We start from the raw sequence: 21605 nt of genomic DNA on the forward strand, positions 1-21605 counted from the left end.
ATTTCCTATATCCTCCATCCTGGTACCTTATGTCCCTCATTTTGGGCACTTATGTTCCCCATCCACAGCCCTTATTTCCCCCTTCCTGAGCCCCTATGTCCTCTATATTGGCCCCCTATGTACTCCATCCTAGTCCCACATGTCCCCCATCCTGGACTATGGTGTTCCTCATCATGGGACATTATGTCCTCTATCCTGGGCCCATATGTCCCCCATTCTGGGTTTGTATATCCCCCCATCCAAAACCCCCATGTCCCCCCTCGTGGTACCTTATGTCCTCCATTCTGTTCCCTTATCGCCCACGTCCTTGTCCCTTATATCCTCCATTTTGGTCTGTTATGTCCCCAATCCTGGCCCTGTATGTCACTTATTCTGGGCCTGTATGTCCCCCTTCCTGGACCCCTATGTTCTCTACCGTGGTCTCATATGTCCCTCACCCTGGGCCCTTATGTTTCCTTTCCTGGTCCCCTATGTTTTCCATCATGGACCCCTATGTCCCTCATCTCCTGAGCCCTTATGTTTCCCATCCTAGACTCTTATTTCCCCCTTTCTAGTCCCCTATGTCCTCCATCCTGGGCCTGTATGTCCACCATCCCGAGTCCTTATGTCCCCCATTTTGGGCCCGTATTTCCCCTTCCTACGCCCCCATGTCTCCTATCCTGGGCCCATATATTCTCCATCCTTGTCCCCTATTGTGAGGGCCGGGGAGGACTGGTAGGCCCAGGAGGTGGATCCACTGGACCGAGCACCCCACCTGGAGGGCAGGGTACACAGTAGCTGGAGCACTAATGTGGCAGGAACGGGTGCAGGTATCAGGAAGCAAAGACAGGAGCAGGTCACTAAGGTCACTGCGTACTTTAAGGCAGTAATTGGAAACAGGAACAAAGACCTGAGCACTTAGCTCACAAGACAAGGCATAGAAACACAAGCGATGATCAGGCGCTGCCCACATGGAGAGGCCAGTCTTATATACTCAGCACAGCCTCAGGTCATTTCCTGTTGCAGCAGTGCTGGGGCTATAAGACCAGGTGAGTGGGCGCGGCCCGGTCCTATACAGAACATTAGTCAGAATCAGACTCCTGAGACCAGGAACAGGAGTCTGGGGAGCGGGAGCGGCAGCCATGACCGGTGGACACGTGGACTGGATCAGTGGGTAAGGAGTGGTGCTGGGACACGGGGAGTGTGACAGTACCCCCCCCCTTGAAGCCCCCCCTCTCCTCGGCCGCGACATGAAGGCGCACCGAAGAGAGGCAGCAACGTACTTCCGGGACAACCAGGACCGGGCCTCAGGACCGCAATCCACCCAATCGACCAGGAAGGACTCCTTACCCCGGACCGTTTTCATGGCCACTATGTCCCGTATCGGGGAACCCATGTCAGCGGCAAGGTAGGCAACGGAAAGGGAAGGACAGTCAGAAGCAGGACTGGAATCTTGGACGACCGGATCGGGCGTCTCTGACCGGGTATCAGACAATGTCTCATCCTGGGCAGCCGGTGGAGTCAAAGTCTCATCTCCAGAAGATGGTGGAATCAAGGTCTCAGAGACTGGGGACGATGGAACGACACTGGATAGCGTCATCTCTTCTTCAGGGGTCGGTGGTTCCAAGGGTTCAGGTGACAGGGACCGAGGAACAGGCTGTAGGCAGTGGTCATGACACAAGGGACTCCAGCGGGTAATCGCGCCAGAGCGCCAACTAATAACAGGGTCATGGAGTTTCAGCCAGGGCAGGCCCAACAGGAGCTCAGGAGCCATCCTCGGGATCACATAGAAGGCGATGGTCTCCGTATGCGAAGTGCCAACCTGGAGGCTCACGGGCTCGGTAGTAAACCGGACAGGTTCGTAGAGCGGTTTGCCATCCACTGAAGCGAACCAGAGAGGCTTCCTCAGCGAGGTGACAGGGACCTGGTATTTGTCTACCGTGGCCAGGTGAATAAAGTTGCCTGCTGCCCCGGAATCGATGTGGGCCTCAGCTGAAAACCGGGTCCCCTCTGTCGTCACCCGGACAGTCTGTTTAACTGGAACCAAAGGGATTTCGGTGGCAAGGGTGGCGGTTCCCACCATCCCTTGGACCTGGGGTCTACCTGGTTTCACCGGGCAAGAACGGAGCATATGTGAACCGTCTCCGCAATAGAAGCACAGGCCCCGGGCGAGCCGTTCTGCACGGCGTTGCTTGGCTTGGGTCAGACGGTCCACTTGCATGGGTTCTGGCGATAAGTCACCGAAAGGCAGGGACGAGGGAGCGGCAGACCTCTGTGGGGGCAAGATGTGGCGAGGTGGTCGCTTCTCCTACCTCCTGGGCACGCGCCTGAAAACGGAGGTCAATCCGAGTGGCCAGGGAAATCAAAGCGTCCAAGGTTCGTGGAACGTCACGACCGGCTAGTTCGTCTTTGATGCGGCCAGAGAGACCTTCCCAAAAGGCCGCCGTCAAGGCCTCATTGTTCCAGCCCAGCTCAGAGGCGAGCGTGCGGAACTGGATGGCGTATTGGCCGACGGTCAGGGTCCCTTGGCGTAGCCGGAGAAGCGAAGAGGTCACTGCGGTAGTTCGTCCGGGCTCATCGAAGGTACTTCGGAAAGCTTGCAGGAACTCCTGGATGTCGGTGATCATCGGGTCCTCATTTTCCCACAGGGGGTTAATCCAGGCCAGGGCTTCGCCTTCCAGGTGTGACATCAGGAATGCCACCTTGGCCTGGTCTGAGGCAAACAAGTGCGGGAGCAACTGGAAGTGCAGGGAGCACTGGTTCAGGAAACCGCGGCAGGACTTGGGATCCCCTGCATAGCGAGGCGGAGCAGTGAGGCGAAGTTGCGAGGCCGTGGAGGAAACTGGTTCGGACCTGGAGACTGGTTGCTGCGTGGACTCAGACGAGGCGGCGGTCTGCAGCGTATATAACCGGTGGTCCACGGACGCCAGGAATTTCAGCATCCGGTTCAGGGTTTCACGCTGTTGCGCCAGCTCCTGGCGCAGCTCAGCCAGCTCTGATTTCTGTGTCTCAGCGGGATCCATGGCCTGTGCTCCAGCGGGATCCATGGCCTGATCATACTGTGAGGGCCGGGGAGGACTGGTAGGCCCAGGAGGTGGATCCACTGGACCGAGCACCCCACCTGGAGGGCAGAGTACACGGTAGCTGGAGCACTAACGTGGCAGGAACGGGTGCAGGTATCAGGAAGGAAAGACAGGACCAGGTCACTAAGGTCACTGCGTACTTTAAGGCAGTAATAGGAAACAGGAACAAAGACCTGAGCACTTAGCTCACAAGACAAGGCATAGAAACACAAGCGATGATCAGGCGCCGCCCACATGGAGAGGCCAGTCTTATATACTCAGCACAGCCTCAGGTCATTTCCTGTTGCAGCAGTGCTGGGGCTATAAGACCAGGTGAGTGGGCGCGGCCCGGTCCTATACAGAACATTAGTCAGAATCAGACTCCTGAGACCAGGAACAGGAGTCTGGGGAGCAAGAGCGGGAGCGGCAGCCATGACCGGTGGACACGTGGACTGGATCAGTGGGTAAGGAGTGGTGCTGGGACACGGGGAGCGTGACACCTATGTCCCTTATTCTGTCCCTTTATATTCCCTATCATGGTCCCCAATGTCCTCCATCCTTGTCCCCTATGTTCCCAATTTTGGCCCCCAAGTCCTCCATCCTGGGCCCATCTTCTTGCCTCTTATGTCCTCCATCCTTGTTCCCCAAGTCCTCCATCCTGGGCCTGTATTTCCCCAATCTTACACCCATATGTCCCTTACCTTGGGCCTTTATGTGCCCCATCTTTGGCTCTTATGTCCTCCATCCTGGATCCAAATGTCCCCCATTCCTAGACCATATGTCCCTTATCCTGGAGCCTTATGTGTCCCATCCTGGTCCCCATATATGCTTCTTTAGGGACCCGTATGTCCCCCATTTCCTCCTGTATGTCCTCAGTCCTGTTATTTTTGTCTTCAATCCTGGTCCACTATTTTGCAACAAAAAAAAATAAAGATTCTTGTTACGTCTCTTCTCATTCACAGTGCCTGTTTTTGCTCTATGTGCAATGTGGTTAACGCCATGTGTCGGCGATGTGCATGCCAACGTCAGCTGCCGGCCTCTGATAAGCCAGTGGCCATTTTAACTATTGCTTTGCATGAAGCTGGTGCTTGTTTTGCACTGCAATCCATTTCAACTGAATGTGTGTCCAAGAATGCACATTCAGTTGACACTGGTGGGTCCCCGGTCTTCAGCACTGGATCGGTGCACTGCTTTTTGCTGTTTCGGGCAACTGGCAGTCATTTTAACAACCAGTAAGTGCCGGCTGAATCCCACCCCTCTGTAACAATAAGGGGTGGACTACATAGTGATGGCATCATGGCATTGCTGCCTTCACTTATGGGCATTTATCCATATGAAGTATAAGGCTAAGTTCACATTTCCGCTAAAATCTATCAGTCACAATCCGCTGCTCTTGTAAACAGCGGAATCCGTTTAGCGGATTCCGCTGCTCCCATAGACTTGTATGAGCAGCGGATTGTGACTGATGATGCTGCGTTGCACCCTCCGCCCGACTGATCAGTCGTGGAACGACTGACCGCCGGGCGGGAGGAACGCAGCATGTAACGTTTTTTGAGCAGCGAGATCCGTCGGATTTCGCTGCGCATGCTCTCTGGCTCCCTGCACACGTCACCAGCTTTGGTTGGTTACCCGATATTTACCCTGGTTACGGTGCAAGGAGCCAGCGCTAAGCGGTGTAGGCCCGTAACCAAGGTAAATATCGGGTAACCAAGGTAAACATCGGGTGCTTTGCTGTTACCCGATATTTAGGCTGGTTACGTGTGCAGGGAGGCCGACACTTCCCCGCTCGGCCCCGCCCCCTCCCGCACTCCGCACATGTATGTACACACACACACACACACACACCTGTCCCCAGCCATGCAGACAAGCACTGACACCCTCGTCTGGCCCCGCCCCCTGCTCGGCTCCGCCCACCTCCCGCACTTTGCATGTGCACACACACACATACATACATACATACATGCACATACACACACTCACTCACACATACACTCACCTGTCCCCAGCCATGCAGACCGCAGCACTTCTACTGACATCCTCAGCGCCTGGCCCCGCCCCCCGCTCGGCTCCGCCCCCTCCCGCACTTTGCATGTGCACACACATACATACATACATACATACATACATACATACATACATACATACATACATGCACATACACACACTCACTCACAGATACACTCACCTGTCCCCAGCCATGCAGACCGCAGCACTTCCACTGACATCCTCAGCGCCTGGCCCCGCCCCCCGCTCGGCTCTGCCCCAGAACTCCGCCCCCCGCACACAACGGAATCCGACAAAGAATTCTGTTCTTTGTCATCCGTTGTACAGCGTTGAACAGCGCATCAGTCACATGCGTCAAGCGACGCATGTGACTGATACAAATCAACGGAAATGTGAACTTAGCCTTACATTTAATTAATAGAGAATTGAGACCACGTTGAATTCGTCATACTGTTGCTCATCCCTTTACGTCATAAGATAATGAGGTCATGAGTGAAATACAGTAATGCTGTAAATTTACCCTGATTTCTGCACGACCAACTGTTGTCTTGGAGTTCTAGAATAAAGGACATTCATCCTGTGCAGTACAATCTATGTGAGTGTAGCGCTGTATAGATTCTGGAGGTTATGTCCATGCTGTTATCTGACAGACATGTTATATAGAGAATATTTCTAGAGTCTTCATATGAGCCAAGGTGTTAGTGATTCTAACAAGAGCTGTGTGTTCTATTATAGGCGTAATAGATATCGGAAATGGAAAAGGTCCCGCCGTCCTTCTCTGGAGACAATAACGTAAGTTGGTGTAATAAACAGAAATATTGTAAGAGGGTCCCCAATATAACCTATTTCCAAAATCAATGTATCTATAAGGGAAAATGATGTAATAAGAGTAGGAGATTTATGAGGATGTCACACACCACAAAGTCACTGAGCCGCCATCAGCAGACACAGGGCCACTCATGTATAAACACTTCTCTGAAGACAGTCTCATTGTGGGCCATCACAGCCAATCAGAATACAGATTGCAGCATTCCAGATTCCTTTAAAATGAGAGAGTTAATCTGATTGGTTGCTGTGAGTAATATGGACGCTTTTTCTTAGAGCACTTTTTATGGAGCATGCCTGGGAGTTTTATGAAACCATATACTGTATATCTTCCACACACAGTCCACCGCACATGGCAGCGACTGGAGCTATAATTCAGCCCTGGCATTTAAAAGCACACAGGCCCATGCCGTCTCTGTCCTCTTCCACAGATTGGGGTCTTTAATGCTTCAATTACTCTGCCTGTGGGAAATTAAGGATTACTACCACCTATATTTCTAATAATACCGCTATACAAGATTTCATAATATTAATATTGCAATATAACAGACAAGAAAAAACAAAGCCACAGCTGATAATAAAGGGGCACAATTGTAAAAGAAAACCACGAATAGAAAGAACCCCAATAAAAATTAACTTTTAATAATTGTCTGTGAAAGTCAGATGACCAACAAACCCTAGTAGTGAGGGCAGGTGACAAAGACTGCTGAAAATCACAACAATAATTACATACCCAATAGAAAGGGAATAAACTGACCCTAGAAGACCTATACATATCCCTACCTAGAAATGGAGGGTACCCTAGGTTTGTGACACCCCCATTCACTGTCGGGAATCCCTACAATTCACCCCAATGTGAAGTGCCCCAACAATTATTAGAAATAACAATAATACAGGACCAGTAATTACACCCAGACAAGTATAACCTCAACAAGTTATGCCCTTAATAATAAATAGTTACTTATCTGAAAAACGGGGTTCAGAAATTAGATACCTTGAATGGTAGTCCCTAGATACACCATTCAGAGTATCTAATTTCTGAACCCCATTTTTTCAGATAAGTAACTATTCATTATTAAAGGGAACCTGTCACCAGGTTTTTCTCTTATGGGTTATGACCCCCATCAGTGAGCCCTTTTATACAGCACTCAAGAATACTGTATATAAGAGCCTAGGTCTCTCTGTATAATGTAAAAAACTGCTTTATAATACTCACCTAGGGGGCAGTCTTGTCCAATGGGTGTCGCTGGTCTCGGTACGGTGCCTCCTCCATCTTGTGGAGCGTGCTTTCAATCTAAGTCCCCTGAGCCCTGTCTTATCCTCACCTTTCGTCGCCTTCATCCTTTTCCACTGGTGCTTCAGTCGTTCTACTCTAAAAAGTGACCTGCCGGTGACCTGGAGGGCACTCTTCAATGCATCTCTATGGGAGCCTCTTTCTGGCCTCGTTCTGGCTCTCATAGATGCCTGTGATGTAGCTTCTGACTTCCAGCTAGTGAGAAGCTATGGGCACAAGATGGCTCCGTGGACTGGTGTGGCGTCGGTAAAGTATTAAAACGTTGGAAGGTGACTATAAGACGGGGGTAGAGTGGAACCCTGTGCCTCCTTATAATACTAATTGCTTTGTGCCGCCTTTAATAATTCTCCCCATGACCCCTTATAATAATGATCACAGACCTACTTCTAATAATACAAACAATCCTGTGCATTGTTTTATTAATAATAATAATAATATTAATAATAATAATAATAATTCCTCCTGTGTTCTTATAATGATATTTCCCCAGTGCGTCTTCTTATAACCCCCCTACTGTGCCTCCTTATAGTATTGCAGCACCTACACAGTTATTTGCCAATTTTCCATGGTTCCCATAGAGTATGATGCCCCCCATACAGAATGATGTTCCCACACTCCTCTGTTGAGGACAATGTGGCAGGACCGTCATACTTTTGGGCATCCTGAAGATGTCGGTACTGCTAATAGAGTTGCAATTGATGCTGCACACGCCAGGACTGGCCCATCTGGTATTTGACAGAATTACCTGATGGCCAGTCCGGCCCTGAAAGGCAGCCTCCATTATGCTATTGGTTGGTATCTGCAGGATAACAGGGATGACGGATAGAAATGCAGAACTTTTCAGAAAAGTGTATCATATAAAATGCGTAATTATAAGAATGGGAGTTTCTGAGAGTCGTTATATAGAGTCTATGTTATGTGTCTATTAGTGAGGAAGAGGAAGGAGAAGAGGACGGTGAGGAGACAATCCACATGAGACCGGCCAGGAAGGAGACCAGAATGTAAGTAGAGAGATGGTGAGAATATCACGTACTCGCCGACATTCAACATCCGGAGACTCCAGGAAAAAGTTACCCAGAGACACATCTATAGCAGTTGTGTTCAGTCAAGTAACTTTCTCCGGAGACTTTCTAAGCATCAATTTTACTAACCAGATCGGCATTTGTTATTTCAGGTGTCGTGGGCGGAGGGGTTTTGGGAACGCCGCTCGCCTGGGGGATCTCTGGCGCTCGGGTCCAGTGCTTCTGCTCCTCAGTGGCTTGAGCACGGGGCCGGACCCGGAGACTCGAGCAGCGCCTCCTCGCCCACGAGTGAAAAGGGGAGGTTTGGTGGTGGGATGTCGGTTGTGAAGCCACCCATGGGGTTGTGGTGAGGATAAGCACCACCGCTGCTGGTGACGGGGTTTCCCGGGAGCGATGGCAGAGAGCAGCTGAGGTTTTGGCCCCTCCGTGGGTAGGGGCTGTTGTCCCGGGGTCCAGTAGGAGGGAGCGTGCTGCAGGGGATAGGTGCAGGTGCTGATGCGGGGAGGCAGCGTGGATGCGGGGCAGCGTTACTGTGCAGCGCTATGCCAGGTGGCACTGGTGTACTCACTCAGGTAGTCAAGGACCGAGTCTCTGGTAAACCAAACGGCTGGATGGACGGGGCCCGCAGTCGGCTGCGGTGTCTTCACTCCCCCGACGGGTTGATGGTGGCTGTCTTTCCCTGCACCTGTATGTAAGTGTTTGACCCCTATGGATTCCCACGGGTGGTCCGCTCCCCGGCTTGTACGTGTCGGGAGAGCCCGTTTTGCCCGCAGGCGCTGGCCCTTGGATCTCTGGCCGTTGGCGGGACGGGTTGGGCTGTTGCCTTCTGACGGGACTTGGTTGGGAATGAACCTCTGAGGTCCAGACCGCAATCAGGTAATTTGACCGTTACGGCGGCTTCCGAGCCTAGTCGGGGTCTGAGTACCCTGCCTTGGTGCTTGGCTTTGATCCACTGCCCGGTTCGGTACCGGCGGGCCAACGCCCGACCCTGGTCCTATGGTTCCGCAGACCTCCACCAACTCCTGCAGACGGCCACCACCGTCTGCCGACCTTGCTGATGGTGCCTGGGCTTCAACACAGACACACACAGTCTCTCTCTCCCCACTTCTCCACTTCAACTCTCCAAAAACTCAACTAACTGCTCTTTCCCGCCTCCAGGACTGTGAACTCCTCAGTGGGTGGGACCAACCGCCTGGCTCCGCCCCACCTGGTGTGGACATCAGACCCTGGAGGGAGGCAACAAGGGTTTTGTTTGACGGGTGTTCCTGACCAGGGAAGGGGGTGTGTGTGTATGTGATGTTATTCTGTGACCCCTGGGGTCCAGGGCGTCACACAGGCGCTTTGGAAAGTCTGTGCAGATCGCAAGAGAAAGAAGAGAGAGACTGCCGTAAGTAATCCACGACCTTCAATGGTTGAAGTCCTCAGTAATTTTTCACTGTAAGAGGTACTTTACACGCTGCGACATCGCTAGCAATTGCTAGCGATATCGAGCGCGATAGCACCCGCCCGCATTATCGCTACAGCAGCGTCACACGCACATACCTGTTCAGCGACGTCGCTGTGACTGCCGAACAATCCCTCCCTCAAGGGGGAGGTGCGTTCGCCATCACCGCGACATCACTAAGCGGCCGGCCAATAGAAGCGGAGGGGCCGAGATGAGCGGGACGTAACATCCCGCCCACCTCCTTCCTTCCTCATTGCCGGCGGCCGCAGGTAAGGTGAAGTTCCTCGTTTCTGCGGCGTCACATGTAGCGATGTGTGCTGCAGGAACGACGAACAACATCGTACCTGCAGCAGCAACGATAATTGGGAATAGGGGGCATGTCACCGATTAGCGATTTTGCACGTTTTTGCGACGATTCAAAATCGCTCATAGGTGTCACACGCAACGTCATCGCTAACGCGGCCGGATGTGCGTCACAAATTCTGTGACCCCAACGACATCGCTTTAGTGATGTCGTAGCGTGTAAAGCGGCCTTAAAGCCGGCTTTACATACTACAATATATCTTACAATGTGTCGGCGGGGTCACGTCATAATTGACGCACATCCGGCATCGTAAGGTACATTGTAGTGTGCGACAGGTACGTGGGATTGCGATTGAACGAAAGTACGTTCATCGCATACACGACGTTCATTCCTCATGAATTGAATGTGCGGTTGTGCAATGTTCCCGAGGCAGCACACATCGCAGTGTGTGACTCCCCGGGAACATTGAACAGATCTTACCTGCGTCTCGCGGCTCCAGCCGCCAATGCGGAAGGAAGGAGGTGGGCGGGATGTTTACGTCCCGCTCATCTCCGCCCCTCCGCATCTATTGGCCGGCTGCCGCGTGACGTCGATGTCACGCCGAACGTCCCTCCCACTCCAGGAAGTGGATGTTCGCCGCCCACATCGAGGTCGTATGGACGGGTAAGTACGTGTGACGGGGGTTAATCGTTTGTGCGGCACGTTCAACAAATTGAACGTGCCAGACATACGATGGGGGCGTTGCAAATCGCATATGATATCGTATGCGAAATTGCAACGTGTAAAGCAGGCTTTAGACATAGCTACAAACAGTGGAGTAACTTTAACATCTGAGGTCCCAAACTACCTGTTATACTGATGAATTGATATGTGGTAGAGGGGCTTTTAGCCCCCGATGGCAACAGATCCCGATGTGACTGCGACCCCTGCACTCCCTATAGCTATGTGTAAATGGTCGTTTCTCCCCGGCCTCCGCGCACTGGTACAATCTCTGCTTTACAAAACCCAAACAAATGACAGCACAGACACCATAACACTTACATCTTAGGGTATGTGCGCACGTTGCTTTTTACCTGCTTTTTACCTGCTTTTTTGCTGCTTTTTCTTCTGCGCTGTTTAATGCCAAAATGGATGTGTTCTTCTATTCAAGCAAAGTCTATGGGAATTTGGGTTTCTTGTTCACACTATGTTGTTCAAAATGCTGCCTTTTTGTGGCAGAACTTTGGTCAAAAACTCAGCTTTTCAAAGAAGCAACATGTCAATTGTTTTTGCCATTTGGGTTTTGCACTGCAAAGCTGAGTTTTTGACCAAAGTTCTGCCACAAAAAGGCAGCATTTTGAACAACATAGTGCGGAGAAGAAACCCAAATTCCCATAGACTTTGCTTGAATAGAAGAACACATCCATTTTGGCATTAAACAGCGCAGAAGAAAAAGCAGCAAAAAAGCAGGTAAAAAGCAGGTAAAAAGCAACGTGCGCACATACCCTTATTCCATCCACACACTATGGAGTCTGGTGCCGGTCGTTTCTTCCTAATTACTCCCTATAGCTGCTGCCCTGAGTTACACTAATTGTCATAGCATTTATTAACGAGACGCTCTATATACATGGGGCTTTCTGTAAGTGTCACTAACTCTAACAAAAGCTACATTTTCATATAGGCCAACGAGAGATGTAAAGGAAGCCTGGTCGAGCACGGAGTCCATCAGGTAAGTCACTAGGACTGTCACTTCATTTACTGATGCATTTTTTATGCTTTTTCCCCATTATTTGATTTTTTTTGTGCAGATGTGAAGCCGCTTTTTTAAGTGTTTTATAGTACACAAAAGCTTTGATTCTGCAGTAAAAAAGTAGCTGCAATTTTTTCCATGCATTTTAGGCTCCATATTGAAGCCTCTAGAGAAAAAAAGCACCAAAACCGCACAGTTCAGCGGCGTCTTTAGACGGACACTGGGTGAGGTTTGCAGCATTTATGCTACATGTGAACACGGCCTAAATGTCCAAGCAAAATGGATGTGATTTCATGAATTTTCCCCTGAATGTTCATCAAAAGACGCCGCTGAACTGTGCGGTTTTGGTGCTTATTTTCTCTATAAGCTTCTAGATGGAGCCTGAAAAAAGCAGGTAAAATAAAAAAAACGCGGAGCGGCGCTGATCTGTCCACTATTCACAATACAAGAGGCCGCGTTCTTGGGCTCAGCAGCGCCACCTGCTGGAGCTGTGCAGAGCTGTGCGCTGTCCTATAGAATTCTAAATTCCTCAGAAAAATTTCTCCTGCTCATGAATGGTGGATTTATCTCCACTAGGGTGGGTTCACATTACTCAATTAAGGCATATTTCTCGTTATGTTTTTCCAAAATCACAGCAAAGACCATTACAATAAACGCACCATAATTGCAATGTGTGTACACGCTCTAACCCTCTCTTATAATGGATTATGTTTTTTAGTGCTGAGGAGACAGAAGATATAGAAGAAACACAAGAGAAGATCACCATCAAAGACATTAGCGAGGAAAACATCAAGGAGGAAAATATCAGGGAGGATAAAATCAAGGAGGATAACATCAGAGAGGATAAAATCAAGGAGGATAACATCAGGGAGGATAAAATCAAGGAGGATAACATCAGGGAGGATAAAATCAAGGAGGATAAAATCAAGGAGGATAACATCAAGGAGGATAAAATCAAGGAGGATAACATCAGGGAAGATAACATCAAGGAGGATAAAATCAAGGAGGATAACATCAGGGAGGCTAAAATCAAGGAGGATAACATCAGGGAGGATAAAATCAAGGAGGATAACATCAAGGAGGATAACATCAAGGAAGATAACATCAAGGAAGATAACATCAAGGAGGATAACATCAGGGAAGATAACATCAAGGACGACAACATCAGACTGTAAGTAAAGAGATAGTGAGATATACAGTATAGGGTGTATACAGATGTGGATGTGTAATGTACTGCATTTTTTATCTGTGTAAGCCCCCTTTAGTTACACTAATTGTCATAGCATTTATTAACGAGACGCTCTATATACATGGGGCTTTCTGTAAGTGTTACTGACTCTAACAAAAGCTACATTTCCATATAGGCCAAGAGAAGTAAAGGAAGCCTGGCCGAGCACGGAGTCCATCAGGTAAGTCACTAGAATGGTCATTGCATTTATTAACGAGACGCTCTATATACATGGGGCTTTCTGTAAGTGTTACTGACTCTAACAAAAGCTACATTTCCATATAGGCCAAGAGAAGTAAAGGAAGCCTGGCCGAGCACGGAGTCCATCAGGTAAGTCACTAGAATGGTCATTGCATTTATTAACGAGACGCACTATATACATGGGGCTTTCTGTAAGTGTCACTGGCTCTAACAAAAGCTACATTTCCATATAGGCCAAGAGAAGTAAAGGAAGCCTGGCCGAGCACGGAGTCCATCAGGTAAGTCACTAGGACGGTCATTGCATTATTGCTGCATTTTTTATGCTTTTCCTTCTTATTTGATGCGTTTTAGGTGCAGATGTGAAGCCGCGTTTTTAACTGTTTTTATAGTACAGAAAAGCTTTGATTCTGCAGTAAAAAAGTAACTGCAGTTTTTTCCATGCCTTTTAGGTTCCACATTGAAGCCTCTAGAGAAAAAAAGCACCAAAACCGCACAGTTCAGCGGCGTCTTTAGACGGACACTGGGTGAGGTTTTCATTGAATCACATCCACTTATTCTTGGACGGCTAAACAAAGCAGAATTTTTGTGCAAAAAAGCAAGCAGGAAAAAACGCAGCATTTATGTTACATGTGATCACGGCCTAAATGTCCAAGCAAAGTGGATGTGATTTCATGAATTCCGCGCGCGAATGTTCATCTAAACCTATACGGGCATGTAGGTCATAAGAAGCTGAATAAAATGATACCGTAATATCTGCGATCTGATGTCTTATTCTAACAATAATAATAATTTTTCTTTCTATAGCGCCATCATAGTCCACAGCACTTTACATTTCAATCTTATTCCAGAGAAAGCCACGTTTGCTTAATATGTAAATAAGCTCTTAATATCTTTGGGTTGGACACAGATCTCCCAGAGACTCTACCTGCAGAGCTTAATTTAAATAAAATGCGGTGTTACTGGTGTGAGACATGTAATGACTGAAAGTCTGCTTTCCTAAGATACATGTCTCACACTGGTAGCTCCTCCTTTTATTGAAAATAAGCTCTGAATAGAGATCTGTGTCCAGCCCATAGATATTAACAGCTTATTGACATATTAAGAGAAATGTGGACTTCTCTGGAATAAGATATTGGATCGCAGATATCAAGGTATAATTTTTTTCAGCTTCCTATGATGTACTTGCCCATATAGATGACTTAGGAGGGTTGATTCAACTGATAATTTCCCTTTAACTCATTGCATCTATTTAGGAGACACACCATATAGATGATATTTTCTGATATTTTAAGTATCTGTGTTTCAAATCACTGTATATATTGTTGTCATATACTTATCAGAATGGTAATGTGAAGTGTCTAAATGTCAATTTGTCTGGTTTTTTTTTTTAAGACACAAATGTAAATGGTGGATACCTAAATGCTTGAGGAGAAAGAACAGGAGCAACAGCAAAAACATGTAAGTATTTTAACCCCTTTTCCCAGAGGATGTGTCCTTATGTCCTAACTGCTTTCTTCCAGATGCAAAATTGTGCAATGGTTTTTCCCAGTAGTTACAAGGCCGAAGATCTGTCCTCATGCAGAGAATGTGAAAGTGCTATTTATACAATGAGTTATTACCATAATTTTCATAATATATACTGTATGAGACCTCGCATTGTACTCCTAAATACAGTATGAGCCCCTACATAGCTCATCTATAGAGTATGAGCCCCCACACAGTGTCCTATATACATTATGAACCCCCACATAGACTGCTATATACAGTATGAGCCCCCAAATACCTCTACTAGATAGAGTATGAGCCCCAATATAGCCCCAACATAGCCCTCCTATATACAGTATGAGCACCCACATAGCTCTTCAATCTACAATTACACATGTTATATATATATATATATATATATATATATATGAGTATATATAAGGAAAACATATACTCCCCTTGCTCCCGTTTCCCCGCTGCTGCGCTCTGCTTTGGTCTCCGGTGCACTGACTCTCTGCACAGCCGGCACAATGATATGACGTCATGGCCTATGCTGTCTCAATTGCACTTGGTGATTGGTGGAAGAAGGAGCCGTTGGCTTTGTCCTCCAATGTATTCAGCACTATCTGCATCCTGGGGATGAAGAGAGCGGTGACACTGGGACGTCGGCGGTGGAGAGAATGGTGCCGGCCGCACTTTACCCAGGTCTGATCTATATCATGTGGAGATGTATATGAGACACGTCAGACATTCTGCTCATTGTCTGTGTCACTATAGGACTAGGATTTGTTCCTCATTATTATTTTACTTACTATTTACTTGTTATAATTTCTTCTATTTCTCCAGCAGCAAAAAGGACAGCAAAGAGACAGAGAGCCGTCCACAAAAGTAAGGAAACGTTTCCCCCATTGTTGTAAATAACATTTTGTTAGACTGAGGCTCATAATATAATTAGATATATTTGTGGCTTCCCATTATTTCTCTATACTATATTATATATCTTTAATGGAAGAGACCAATATTTCACTGTCTATCTATTCGCCCCATAGTGAGAGAAAAGCATTTCCCTTTTCAGTTCCCGACTTCTAATCTCACTATCTCTCCCGTCCTTCCTTTTCCATCTAAACACTTTTTACCAATTGTTTGTCTTCCTTTTAGGCTCTTCAGATTATTTTCATGCTGCATCAGCAAAACAATGACAGAATAAAAAAGAAAAAACGTAAGTAGTTTTCAAAATATTTATTGAAGGATTTTAAGATTTACAAGTTCTTTTCAGTATCATCTTATCAATATGTAGTATAAGCCCCTCCTGTATACAGCATGAGTCCCCACATAGCTCCTATACATAGTATGAGCCCTCACATAGCCCCTATATCAGTATGATCCCTTACATAGCCCCTATATACAGTATGAGTCCGCCCATTGCTCCATTACACAGTATGAGCCCTCCCATAATCCCCTATATACAGCATAAGCCCCACATATCCCCTTAAACTCAGTATGAGCCCTCACATAGCCCCCTATATACACCTTGAGTCCCCACATAGCCTCCTATACACAGTATGAGCCCTCACATAGTCCCCTATATATCAAAAGCCCCACATATCTCTTTATACACAGTATGAGATCTCACATATCCCCCTATATACAGCTTGAGTCCACACATAGCCTCCTATACATAGTGTAAGCCCTCACATAGCTCGTACATAGGTCCCTATGTACAGTATAAGACCCTGCTTAGCTCCCTATATACAAGCACACATCCCATACACAAACTAATAAAAAAAAAAAACACAACACCTAATCACCTCGCTCTGCTCTGGTCCCCGGGGTCCTCTTCTGCTTGTGGCTGGTGCAGACATGTTTGTGCTGATGCGATGATGTCACTGTATTGGTGCCAGCACAACCCCAGGAGAACTCCGCATCTGGAAATGTGCACCACCAAAGGCAGCAGAGAAAGCATTATAACGGAGGCGTTCTGGACATGGGCTCCCCACAGAAGCCAGATTGCCCTAAAAAAATTCTGCCTAAGTGTATACACACACACACACACATACACACACATACACACACACACACACACACACACAAACACACAAACACACAAAGACACACACACACACAGATACATTGTTTACAGGTCTTTAACTGACTATTACTCCCTGGTGTTCTTACTCTATGTCCAGTGTCTTGACTATACAGACTCAGCTCTTTTGATTTGCACTTTCCTCATATTTCTGGTGATATTATTTGTGTGCACTTTGTAAAGTTCCCTTATAGAGTGGACCCCTCTGCAGTATTTTATGAATTTTGTATGTAACTTTTATGATCTACTACATTTATTTTTTTCTTACTGTATTACATTTTGCACTTTGCCTTTTTGTGCGTTTTGTACTTATTTTTTTTTCACTGAGCCATAATTATCTCTCGGGATTACTGACACAATCGATTACAAACACTACTGTAATACATATCTTTTATTTTTTGTATTGTTTAATGTGTCATTACTATATGCACTGTGACTATTAATTGGTTTTCATGTGTGTTCTTCGCAGATCTTTCAGCTGTAGTTATCATGGAGTCTAACTACAATAAGTATACCAGAGGATTAATAATTGTCTAACGATAAAAGGAAGACAATGGTTCAGTTGGGAAAGCCGGGATAACTGTATAACATTAAAAGGAGCCCCAATAAGATAATTGATCCCCTAGACAATTGGGAATCCCTTTAGAGGCTATATTCCTTTGTGGATTGTGGGAAGTGTGTAGAAGGATGGTAATATTGGGGTGTTGGGGACCATTAAAAGAAATTCTTCTTTTGAGATGATGAGATGATCTGTAGCATTGATGAGCAGAGATGTCAATGAGTCAGGGTAGGCACGGGTAGGGTCATTACATAAAATCTTGTATGTTTCCTCAGGATTTAGTAACACATATATATGGAAGTTTGAGGATTCAGTATTACAATTTTACCATCCTTATCAGAGAGTTTTATGATAATCTCCTGGTTATTCTCAAGATCATCCAAAATATAGACCTCTTCCCTGGGAGATTACAGTGAAATATCTCCATTTTTTTAATCTTTTTATTTTTACTTGAGATGAGCTGACTATCTGTAGCATCGATGAGCAGAGATGTCAATGAGTCAGGGTGGGCACGGGTAGGGTCATTACATAAAATCTTGTATGTTTCCTCAGGATTTAGTAACACATAGATGTGGAAGTTTCACGATCCAGTAATACTATATTACCACCCTTATCAGAGGGTTTAATGATAATCCCCTGGTTATTCTCAAGATGCTCCAAAATACAGACTTCTTCCCTGGGGAGGTTACACAGTGAGGGATCTCCATTTTTGTTAATCTATTTGTTTTTACCCTGTTTAATTTTGAGAACGATATCCACAGAGTTTAAATCCCCATGTGGTGGCATTTTAGTACACTTGGCCTTGAGATTAGTGAAATGGTCAAGGCCTCATGTCATTACACCCTCTGTAATTAGGTTGGTGAGGGTATGGATATCTTCAATGTCCTCCAAGGAGACACTTAGTTACTGATACTGTTCTCTATCATGGCTCTTATAAAATTCGTGCCATTTTAATTTCCTACAGAAGAGGTTGAGATCCTGTAACATGGCCCAAGGTGATAGTCATGGGAGAAGGCTTCATTCTCCATGCCTGGGCGCGCCACAGAAAATTGAATGTTTGGGTTGTGACTGTGTTGCGGTGCCTGGGGATCAGAGCCAGTCCAGTGTGTTGCACTTAGAACAGTACCGTCCCGTTTCTGCCATTCAATGAGGAAGTCAGTGAGTCTTGCAGGGCAGGGGCCATAGTGTTCCAACGTCACATCTGGTGATGACGTGATGATGTGGATGTGAGGTATTCGGATGGCAGTGGATGGCAAATGGAAGAGTGCATGAGCGGCATCAATGTGCATGTCTAGGAGAGAGGCAGAAATAATTAGATGTAAAGGCAAAGAAGTGGAAGCAGGAGGAAAGGATGAAGGGTAGAGGAAATGTTAGAGAAAATACAAGAAAGTATCACTATGTACTGCAAGTAGATAAAGGGAGAAGAAAAAATGAATCAAAAGAAGAATAGAATAAAAAAAAATAAAAAAATAAAGAAAAAATAAAGAAAATATAAAAACAAAAATAAAATGTAAATAAAACAAAAAAGAAGAAAAATAAAATAAAAAAGAAATAGAATAAAGAAAAATAAAGATAAAAACAATCAATAAAGTAAAAACAAGAAGAAAAAAAGAAAAGAAAAATACAATATAGACAAAAATAACAGGCGAAAAAGGAAGGAAAAAACAAAATGCCTTCTACCAATACTTGATTGACGTGATCCCACAGCCTATTACGTGCGGTACTAATAATAAGAGAGAAAATTATGAGTAATCTAAAAATAAACCAGACAGAGAACATGGAACTAAATATTAAGTATAACTAGAAATGTCAAAATCTCTGTTTTGGCCTTTAGGTTTCAAAGTTTGAAGGGTGAAGATCCAAAAAGGATTCCCTTTTCTTGAGATAATTACCCTGTTACCACCCCGTCTGTGCTGGGATATCTGTTCTAGCACTTGGAATTTAAGCTGTGAAAGTCTGTGTCCCTTCTGATGGAAGTGGAATGATAGTGGGAGAGAGATTTTCTCACAATGAATAGTGGACTTGTGCTGTGAGATCCTGTCCCTTACTTGTTTCGTGGTCTTGCCTATATACAACAATCTGCAGGGGCATTTGATTACATACACTACAAAAGAGGAGTCACAAGGAGTCACTTTAAGGACATTGTTGCACTATAGGCAATTGAGGCATGGGAATGTCCCTCTTTTAGGGAATAAATGTGATTGGGTCAATCTTGAAGCCAAGGGACCCTTAGGGTACACTAGTGAAAGAATCTCCCCCCTACCCCTTTTTTCTATCAGCCCCATACATTTGTTTACGCTTTAGGTTAATGTCCGCTATGACCCACTAGATAATTTATGTATATTGGGACATCACTTTTTGTGGATTTTAATTGTAACTGATAAAGAAAATCTTTAATTGGCGGTTGCTTTTAATGTTATCACAGTTATCATGGACTATAAAGCTAGAATTTGATCTTGGCTTTCCCAACTGAACCAGGAAAAAGGTGCTTCTTAATTCAGAAGACTCATATAATGGTGCCTTACCCTCATCGTTTCCAACCCTATGAAAAATAAAATCATCTGGATCAGGAAAGAGACTACATATTTCAAGAATGGAGTCAAGAGCACTCTTTCACCAAAGTCTTCTAAAGCTCTTCCAGTAGACGCTTAAAGGATCCAGAGACCAGGAGAGGTTATCACCGTACAATCTTTTGCAGGCTCGGTTCAGTGCCCAGTGCACAGACGAATGGCCAAAAATCCATATACTGACACCTGAAAAAAAAAATAAGAAAAGGAAATAATTGACAAACATAAAACTCCTGTCTGATGTAAAGCTTATTCTGCTTGGAAGACAATCTACCATTCTGCCCTTACAAGATAAGAAATCCAACGATCCCCACCGGTGGCTGTTGCAGTTTCAACAAGGAAAGAAAGTGAATAAAATCACCAATCAACCCGAGACTCTTTATATGTTGTGAAAGAACCATTCTGTATTGAAACATTATCAAGGGGCACAAATCACTATAAATCAATAAGTGATACTGATCCGACAGCCTGGTACCCAGGAAACTAGAAAGCAACTTACCAAGGATGTGTTACTGTCAACCACCCGCCTACATGGTCCTACCCTCTTGATCGCACATCATGAACATCCGTCACTGCATAGAAGAATTCACTCAGTGGCAAAAGATCACGAATTATCTTTGACGCTCCAGAAACGTCTCAGTGTTTTACAATATAAGCCTATTGTAGAAAATATCAAAATATTTATTCTGTAGCAATAAATTATTTTTTATGATTATGCATCTTTATCTTTTCCTGTTATCTCCCATTTATTGGCGTCTTTGGCAGAGACGATTTCCGTGCTCCAGACCCAATCAAGGTAGCATGTGGTGAACTGGACTTACCTCTTTCCTTTCACCAATTATGTTGATATAAACTTAACTAAAGAAGGCAAGATTGGACCTCTCCTGCCAGGACAATTATTCCCTTTCTTGTAGCATTTTATTATTAATTTAATGACAAAAAAAATTAAAATGAAAGACCTGCATAAAATTTCATTACAGAATAATATGCCAAATGCTCTTTAAGCCCTTCACCCCTTCCGTTTTTTTTTTTTGCTCTCCTTCTTCCAAGAGCCGTAACGTTTTTATTTTTCAGTCAATTTTGCCATGTAAGGGCTTATTTTTTGCAGGATGAGTTGTACTTTTAAACAAAACCATGAGTTTTACCATCTAGTGTACTGGAAAACGACAAAAAAAATCCAAGTGAGGAAAAATTGCAAAAAAAATATGATTGCACAATTGTTTTTGGGATATTTTATTCACCGTGTTCACTATATGGTAAAACTGATGTGTGGGTGTGATACCTCAGGTGGTTTGAGTTTGAAGACAGCAAACATGTATAGGTTTACTTCTATCTAAGGGGTTAAAAAAAATTCACAAGTTTCTCCAAAAAAAGTGGCGTTATTTTTTGCGCCATTTTCCGAAACCCGTATAGCGTTGGTTTTTTTTGCATGTCGAGATGACGTTTTTAATGGTACCACTTTTGCGTAGATGCTATCTTTTGATCACCTGTTATTGCATTTTGCAAAAAATTAGCGGCGACCAAAAAATGTAATTTTAGCGTTTGGAATTTTTTGCCGCTACGTCGTTTACAAATCAGATTAATTGATTTTATATCTTGATAGATCGGGCATTTCTGAAGGCGGCAATGTTAAATATATGTATATTTTTTATTTTTTTAACCCTTTAATTTTCAATGGGGCAAATGGGGGGGTGATGTAAACTTTTAGTTTTTTTTTATTTGAATTTTTTAAAACTTTTTTTAACTTTTTTTTTTTTCATTTTACTAGTCCTCCCAGCTTGTTCACTTCTGTAGATCAGTGCTGCACAGCTGAGAT

General features: G+C 45.4%; 1 long non-coding RNA gene across 1 annotated transcript in view; it reads left to right on the forward strand.

Moving 5' to 3' along the window:
• LOC142244516 (uncharacterized) overlaps positions 1-5837 on the forward strand; it is a 16045-nt gene extending 10208 nt beyond the window's left edge. The window contains exon 4 of the long non-coding RNA XR_012724563.1: positions 5781-5837. This is a non-coding gene — a long non-coding RNA (uncharacterized LOC142244516). The remainder of the gene's footprint in view (positions 1-5780) is intronic.
• The last annotated feature ends 15768 nt before the right edge of the window (positions 5838-21605 follow it).

This window comes from Anomaloglossus baeobatrachus, chromosome 6 (genome assembly GCF_048569485.1).
Source record: "Anomaloglossus baeobatrachus isolate aAnoBae1 chromosome 6, aAnoBae1.hap1, whole genome shotgun sequence".
Classification (NCBI taxonomy): Eukaryota; Metazoa; Chordata; class Amphibia; order Anura; family Aromobatidae; genus Anomaloglossus; species Anomaloglossus baeobatrachus.